Source organism: Salarias fasciatus, chromosome 1 (assembly GCF_902148845.1).
Source record: "Salarias fasciatus chromosome 1, fSalaFa1.1, whole genome shotgun sequence".
Taxonomy (NCBI): domain Eukaryota; kingdom Metazoa; phylum Chordata; class Actinopteri; order Blenniiformes; family Blenniidae; genus Salarias; species Salarias fasciatus.
Genome location: NC_043745.1, coordinates 2,335,258 through 2,344,669, shown reverse-complemented (window position 1 = coordinate 2,344,669; position 9,412 = coordinate 2,335,258).

Below are 9,412 nucleotides of genomic sequence, written 5' to 3'. Positions count from 1 at the left end.
TGATTTTTTTTCTCCTCTCTGTCTTGGTATTTTGAGATTGTAGAAAAATCGATTTGCGTTGATTTGTCTGCTAAGATCAAAGAATATTGCTACATTAATGGTTTTTGGTGTTTCAGTGATCAGGAAACTAGTGGTTTCTGAAAGCACATGGCTGAAATAGTGCTGAATAAATAATTAAAGCATCCAAAGTTTCACCCTGCCAACTGTTTGAAAGCGGAGCAAGGTTAGGTTTGAGATAATTTGTCATTTTGCAAAAGACAGCTTAGACGACTTCCAATTTGAATATGCATGATTAAGACCAAAGAAAAACTGCTATCAAGGTTTTTAGAGGTTTAAATTTGCATTCAAATTGCACCCTGGATCCTGCCACCTTTCCTTGTTGCCCTGTGGCTGCAGAGAAGGGAGACCCTTCCGATCCAGAAGCCCCTCCACCCATGAAGCCCCCACACAGCCCGGACGTCCACCGCCTCCCCCCCAGCAGAAACACCGCCGTTCCCCTCCGCTCTCCCGGTGACGCGACGCCACCCGCGTCTCTGTTGACGCGTTGACTGGACGTCGGAGCGTCTTTGATCAGATCTCAGAGGGGAATGTCATTAAAAGTGACATTGTGAATGCTGGAGGAGCCCGGCAGCGCCGGGGATTTTCTACGCAGTGTGAAGTCGTAAGCTCATAAAAGACACACACCAGTGACTCCAACATGCCGCCCCAGCCCACTGTTACAATACAGCACCCGCTCCCCTCTCTCGCTCCTTTTCTTTCTTAAACATGCCTTTTTTTTGCACTGCTGCTTGAATATGCGCTTTGCTGGATGATTTTCAAAGCTACTTGTTCCACTTTCTTACATTTATGCTAATTGGAATGCAAATATGAAGGTTAGCTTCCTCAAGCTGCTGGTTTAAGGAGAGGGTGCAGTGGACGGACACACACAGCTCACCGCTCGTGGCTGTGGCTGACCTGTGTGTGTGTGTGGGAGGAATTGACAGTGGTGGTAAAGGACAACCAATATGTTCCCTCTCATCTGGAATGAATACCATTTCACACTGTTCTATTTTCTGGCCGAAGCGCCTGCTGCCAGCCGGAGCGGGGCGCCTTTGAAAGGCCTGCATGTGGAGCCTGAACACTGGGCTGCTGTGCAGCCAGCGAACGCCACACTAATCTCCTGAGTCACAGAGGAGCACAGAGCAGAGGTGGCAATGGGCTGAATAAGCCTCAGCGCCTGCATTGATCAAATGACTTGCCTAGCTAAGACCTCTTCACACACACTTACCTGGGAGTCGAGACTGTTTCTTTAAACTTACAGTCCAGGTAATGAATACCAAGGCGTATTCCGTTTGATTTGAGCAGAGGTGAGGACATGCCGGATCACGGTGCTGAACACGTTGCCCACATCCCACTGAAGGCCAGAGGATCCGGTGGGCCGTGCGCCGCCGTGACATGTGGAGTTACTCTCAGAATGAAGGTTCGTGTCCGCAGGAAGCAGAGGAAGCGTCGGCTTTCTGCTTTCTGCTGTATGTTAGGAAGATGTTCTCATCCCGGAGAACAGAATCAAAACCTGATTGGCTGCCGACGCGGGATTGTCATTCACAAATTAAAAGGAAAAAAACCTTCCAGAAGTGAGTGATTTTGAAAGAATCAACTTCATATTAAAGGTGCTGTAGGCAGGATTTTGCTAGTCAATGCTAATTTTTTTGTGTTTTCTTTGGATTAAATGTTAGAGTATCCATTGATAATCCTTTAGGAGTGTAGCATAGCTGCACTACCGCGAGGGCGCAGCGTTTCCATCTGTCTCTGTTTGGAGCTGAAAAGGAATCTCGACAGCTCCAGGTATCTTTGACCAATCAGAAGAGCCCCTGAGGCTCTAACCGTGATTGGTCGAGGGGCGTTCGTCACACGTTCTTGTGGGAGGGGCTTAACTTGCGTAAGGGCGTGATGTCAGAGAAAACAGGACAGGATTGGCTGTGCTGGGTTTCAAATCGCCATCTTAGATGGGTCAAATCGCCATCTTGCTTAGGTAACCCTAAGCAAGATGGCGGAGATGCCGAATCTTGCCTGCAGCACCTTTAAAGGCCCAGTGCAGGATCTGTCAGTGGCTGACAGATTCCGACATTCTCTAACGGACTCTGAAAACTGCCTAGAAAAGACGTAGAGAGCTGGTCATTGGCTCAAATGAAAGCTGGGAGTCTTCTATATCGAGTAGAAGTGGTGTCAAGTCTCCAAGTTGACTTTTTAAGATTTTAAGAAAGCAGTGGAAAACAAAACACTGTCTTTCTTCAGGATGCTTCTGTACATTCCACCATGTCCTTTTATGTTCTTTCATGAACTTTGATTTACTTCTTTGCATTTTTTCTCAACTGGAGAATGACGTTTATGCATATTTAAATTAAAATAGAATAGGGTGTGCATGTGGAGCGCTGAAGTGGGCAATGGCCATATTTGAAACAGCGGCACACAACCCCCACTGAGTCGCAAAAATAACTGCATGCAGGCAGGAGGATTTCAAGAGTCTTTACAGTGACTCACTCACCCTATAGACAGTAATCATGGAAGACATTATGAATAAATACCCAACCGCTCCAGGTAACTGTGGAGTGCTTAAACATAAGCACATCTTCCAAATGCAAACACATAAAAGCCTGCAGGAGCCACAAGCCAACGCCAATGCACATAATTACTCAATACATGGAAATGCTGTTTGTTCTCTGATAAAACCTACACTGGATAAACATCTTATCTCAGCACACACACATCACGTGCTTTTAAATGGAGTGTTTTCTTCACGTATCCCAGCTTCACGTGTTGTGTTTTCCTTGCTTGAAAGACTGTGCAGTAAGTGTCAGAATATGTGGGAGTGGGTTTAACATGTGTTAACATGTAAAACAGGAGCGGCTGCAGTCATCAGAACAACACACCCAGAAGAACTGCAAACAGGAGAATGGAGACAGACGGTTTCTACCTCAGGTGAACAGTGTAAAGGAGCGATAACAACAACAGAACGCAGGTTTGAGATGAATCGATACCCGTAATGACCCTGTCAGCTCAGATCATGCGAAGCTCATTAAGTCGCCTGTTTGACGTACCTGAAGCTCTTTAAACAGCAGTGAAGAAAATGTGTTTCGCAGTATGTGAAGGTCAGCAACCTGCACGTTATGTTGGTGGTTCAGTGTAACAACCAGCATGATTGGATGAGATTCAAGCTTTTTAACATAAACCTACAGCTTCATCATGTTAATAACATACTGTATCATCCAGAAGGTTTGACAAGTCTGAATCATCTCTACAAGAAAACACCTGAGACATGCAGGTAAACAATCAGTACGTTTACATGCAGCCAGTAACCCTTTCTTAACCGGAATATTCTCAATAACCAAGTTCACACAGCCATGTAAACACATGCACAAACCAGAATATGCTCATATTCCGGTTTTTAAAAACCCGAATATTACCCCTGGGTTACTCCTTTTCTAACCCGAATTTCTGGTCATATAAACTTGCATCGGGATATCCTGGTCGAAAGGGACATGATGATGTTCTGTGCATGCCCTATCCACAAGGAAACTTGGGTGTTTTACAGGAAGTATTTGAAAATAGAACTCCACACTTTTGGAGCGAAGAGGAAACAACACATCTTATTGATGTGATAAAAGACAGAAACATTTTCATGACTTTTATAGCTGGTCAAAAATACCGTCAGACAGCGAAGGTGAGTGAGAAGTTACGGGAAGCTGGCTTCATACCGCCAGACCAGATAAAGCATCGCTGGAAAACTCTGAAAAAGGGCCAAGAAGGGCCAAGAAGCACTATGGCACCAGCGGGTCCGACCCATCAACCTTCCCCCAGTTCGACCTCATGGATGAGATTTTGGGCCAAAGACCCACAACTACTGCCCCAAACAGCGGGGCTGATGTGGGCTTTGACAAGGAAGAGCAGCATGAGGAAGGTAAGTTAGCTATTAGCTATCCGCTAGCAAAATAATGTAAATATTAAAAACTGTACACATTAGTAAAACAATTACTTCCTTGTAACAACTGGCTGCCTGCCTCGTCCATGCCTCTATATGTTCCTGTTGTTGCTGGCTATGTGTTTAAATATATGTGTTACAGCTTAAATCTGGCCAGAGCGACTCATGAAAATTGTGCTATTGGCAAATTCTGGCATGTTTATGGTTCACTGTTAATAGTTATGCACTGCAGCCACCCTGTGTCATCGGCAAGCAACATCAGTGGAACCGTCAAGATGACGACGATGACGGTGTGGATGACGACGAAGGTAAGCTGTTAGCTTTACAGCTGATACCTTGATCGAATGTGATCTACTTGATTACATATAAGATGTGTGCATGTGGAAACAACAGGAACTTTCTGAACTATTCTTACATTAGCGGGCAATAACAGGCGTTGTTTTTGTTGAAATCTTTTATTTGCTTGGGGGAAGCTGACAGCCAGTCCTCACTGGTCAGGTGTATTCTGCCACCCACATTCTCATTTTTGTACATTCTCATTTAGTTTCTGTCGCTCACACATTTATTTAGGTGTTCATTTAGGTTTATAAATTGCATTTCTTTTATAAATGGATTTGTGTTAACAGCAGAAGAATTGTTGGTTTTCACATCCATTTGTTTTCATTTCTCATCAGTTCTCTTTCTTTGAGGTGATTGGCTGGGGCACTGGCATGGGGGCGTGGCCATGGGAGTTCAGGCCGGCTGCACATCATCACCCTTATTGGACTGGCCCAAGTGGAGCCCAAGGGAGGCGAGGTTTCGCTGGGGGGATCTGTAATGCATGGCTTAAAGGAAACTTAATGTGTAACTTCAGATGGAGAAGGCAAGACTAATTGTTACTGTACATGGAATGAATGTAAATAGGATGTCTTAATTGTAAATAACATAAATTAAATAACTGATAATGTAATTGAGCACAAACCTCTGCATTTCACTTGGGTGGTGTGGTCCTGGCTATTTAAGGGATGTGGGTAGACATGCCTGTGGAGGGGAGATGCTGCCACTGTGTCCTGGTGAAATGAATAAATGGAAGACTCTGGGCTGTTCATTTGTTGTTCTCAGGCGTGCTGGCCATCCTGGGCTTGTAAGAGCCATCTTAACACCTGAAAATATTACATTGCCTTGCAAAGTTTACATAGAAGTTAGTTAAAACTGTGTGCCGAACTTGAATAAAAAAATATAAACAAAAGTTACTCTCTTCTCCTCCTGTCTGACATAAGTAGTAAGCAACAACCTCTGAAACTTTTCATAAACACCCCAGAGCGGATACACATCGAAAGACCCTCAAAAAAGTCTACTCAAGCTAAGTGAGCACTGGTGTCGGCTAGCTGGATCACTAGCTGGATCACGAGCTTAGATCCATTTTTTCTCTCTCTCTCTCTCTCTCTCTCTCGTGAGTGAGTACGCAGTGAGACACCTGCAGCAAGGTAATCTGTTAGTGCCGTCTGATGGCGGTGGCCACACCAGCGGCTGTGGTTCTGGCAGGTGGCACAGGCTGTGGAAACTGCCTCCCAACAGACGCTGCCTCCTCTGTCCATCTGGGATTCACATGCTGCTTCTTCATTTCACAAAAATTGTGCAACTATGTATGGTGTAAATGTGAAACGAAAATCGCTGCGTTTTAAGAGAACCCGGAAACGGGATTTCAATCTACCAAATGCTGTCTCAATAGCAGTTCTAGCAGAACTCAAATACACGTTGAAGGATTCCTCCTGTGGTGTCAGTGGTGGAGACTGCAGGTAGCCCTTCATGAGGGAAGGCAGCAGGGGGTGAGCTGGATCCCCAAGCAGGAAGAAGTCCACATCCTGCCCCTCGATCTGCACCGCTCTCTGAAATGGAATACTGGGATATGAATATTATAACCTTATTGGAAATACTGGTTGAAATATAATATTTCCATTAGTTGACTAAATCTTGTCATACCTTGTCATTTAAAGGAGTCATATTATGCAAAATTCACTTTAAAAAGGCGTCTTTACAGTCATATCACCTCCCAGAGCCTCTGTATGATCCCCAGAAGTGAAACATTCAGTCACCTCCCTCAATTGCTCACTCCACTTTTAAGGAAATATACACTCAAACACGCAGTTCTGAAATCTTACTTTGTAGACGTCAACAAGAGGAACACCACTCCCCCCCCGGAAGAGGATCCAGCCTTTGGCGGCCCCGGATAGGTGGTAATAGCAGTATTGCTGCCGTAGCCTCATTAAGACGTTCAAATTAGAAAACCGTCTTTTTCCTCCTTGTCTGGCGACTCCACATTTTTGAATATGAAACTGAAACTTAAGCTGAAACGGTGGAGGAGACGTGCCTCTGACTGTGCCCCCACCGTGTGTGAGAGAGTGGGCGTGGCCAGATGCGTTCAAGTGCATCCCGGAAAGCAGGCTGTGAAAATCAGGCTGTTCGGAGGAGGGCTCCTCAGAGCCACTTTTTAGACCCTCAAACTCCGAACATAGGATGAATTTGGGGCAAAAACACTTATATACTATGTTTTTGGGCTTCTGTGACCTGTATGACGTGACTGAAAAATAGCATAATAGGTCCGCTTTAATAGCATGAATTTAAAAAATTATGTAAAATAAAGTGACATGCCAGTAACATTAGAAAAAGGACAACTTTTCAAATGCAGTCTGCATGCATTGCCTACCTTTGGTAGGAGGTAGGCCTTCTGGAATAGATCGGACTGCTTGAAGGCATTGGCGTCATGTGCAGAACCGGTATTTTGCAGCTGGCACTCCTTAACCTGTGGGAGAACGATCAGAGTGAATTGAAGAGTAATTCGGACTGCTTGATTGTGGTATAATAACATGGCAAAATCACAATGCCAAATATAAAATCATATCATGTCATATCAAAATAATTGATCAGATCAGATTCTGATTTAATTTATTCGTCCCCGTGGGGAAATTTGTCTTCACCGACTGAGACATACAACAGCAACACACATTATACATCACAGACAAGAGCAACTCCAGTGGGGGCAGACATAGCAGTAAGGGGACATTGATGACAACAAACAACGGTTAGCGAACTGGTCGGCCTGTCAGCGAGGCCTGGTGTTTAGGGCGGCTATAGCTGCACGCACGTAGAAAGACAAAAACACACACAGAAGACGCAGTGAACTGTCAGTGCTGTCGCAGTAGAGCGTGCGCCATCTCGGCCTTCAGTCCTGGATGTTAGAGGGAGGAAGATGCTCTATGATGTTGTCATGTCCTCCACCTCAGCTGCCACATATTGCCCTGTCTCTCCTCCAATCCCCCCCCTTTCTGACTTCCTCAGATGGGAACACCCCCCCTTCCCTCCGCTGCCCTGCTTGGGACTCAGTAAAGCTCTCCCTCCCTCTCTCTCTCTCCATACATATATATATATATATATATATATGTATATATGTATGTGTGTGTATATATATATATATATATATATATATATATATATATATATATATATATATATATATGTATATGTATATATATATATATATACATTTACAGTCATTGACATAATCTTAAACTTAAATAAGTAAAGGTGGGAACGGTGAAAAGCTTGCCTGTATTTGTCATCACACACCGCCTGGAGAACATAGGAGGGCCAGCCCTTCCTATTTACGAAGTCCCTGTAGCCATCACTGGGAGGCAAACAAGGGATGTGACTCCCGTTCACACAGCCTGTAAATAAACGGAGTGTTTCAATATATATTCACCGTGAAGAAGACGTACCTACTGTACATGCAGTCTACTACACATGAGCCCACACACATTGTACAGCACACATGTAGCCTATACACACATAATCACACACTGCACACAAACAATGAAGGCAGTATAAATAAAGCAGCAGAAAAGATAAATACCTATGATTTGAGGAATGGAGCGGGTCCGTTCAAACCTCGCTGCGATGCCACATGCCTCCTCCAACGTGTGTGTTCTGATGAGTTCTTTTATTACTGAATCGACCATTCCGTGGCAGAACAAGTAGACCATTTTCTTCACGGTGCTCTTGTGCCCTCCGAACTGGTTAGCTATCTCACAGTACTCGGCACAGCTGGCTGGTTTATGCAGCACACTAGCAACACGCATCCCTAGAGGCACCGGTGTTCGTATGGTGATTGTACTGGGCTCCATCAATCCCTCCATCTGGCAAAGTTTTGAAAAGGATCACCGCGAAATTGTCACGCCGGTCAGCGTCAGTGCGTCATCGCTACCCGTTCCCATCAGTCCTGACTGCGTATCTTCATCCAAAGTGTCCGGGGGCGCCGGTCAAAACGGGTAGCATGGATAAAGATGGCACTGCTCCGGCTTCATCTTCCATTTCTGCTCGTTCTCGCCTTCTATTAATGAACGACGTGAGACATAATAGTGTCAGGTACCGGTGGTGCCTTAGTACCGGCACAGTAGCACAAACAAAGGCAACTACGACCGCTCCCAGCCCGGCCCTGTCCGCTGTGCTCGTGTTGCTGTTGTTTGTGGATACAGGAAGAGGAAATGAAATGACCCGCGTTGGTGACGTCAGCTGTGAGTCACTGTTTTGATCGGGATATCCCGACTGACGACACTTACCACGTATACAGGAATATCCCTGTTTGCTCAGGCATGTAAACGTGTTTTTCCAAATGTTTCTGAAACCGGAATATTGACCTAAACCGGAATACTGACTGCATGTAAACGGAGCCGCTGACTCTTTCACTGTGAGAGGAGCTCTGTTACAGGGCCACAAATGAAGAAAATCAGCACCGATAGGGCTGTCCGGAGGAGATGAGCCCCCCTGCCCCCCGGAGCAGCTGCTCCCTCTCCAGGCTCGGCCCGGCGCTGCATCTGCCTCAGAGGCCTGGGAACTCTGCCCCCTTCCACACAACAGAGGCCACAGCAGTTGTTCCTGCCTAATGATGTGTTGTGGGATGTGACGTTTTGTGTTGGCCTGTGGGGCGGGGCGGGGCGGGGCGAGGCGGGGCGAGGCGGGGGCGGGGCAGACGGGCTGCTCCTTCACATGCAGGAGCTGTTTAAGGAGCTGCGGGAGGAAGGGGGGGGGTTAACGGGTACGGCGGGGAGGGAGTCAAGGAGACCAGTGCAGACATCACAAGATACTGTAGGGAAGAAGACTGCATCACTTCACGGCTTGTGTGTGTGTGTGTGTGTGTGTGTGTGTGTGTGTGTGTGTGTGTGTGTGTGTGTGTGTGTGTACACATACACAAATATATATTCTTCTGTCAGTCATTACTGAGCTGCAGATCTTTTCAAGTTTTCAAGTTTCTCCACTATGAACAGTCTGAAGAGCTGCAGACATTTTTTTTCCTGAGATGAGGATTATTTATGGATTATTTATAAATAATTGTTCCTGTACAAATTAGCAGACACTGAAATTCATCCTTATTAGTAGATAGATTTTTGTATTTTGTTGACGTGAAAGTATCTCTCTTGC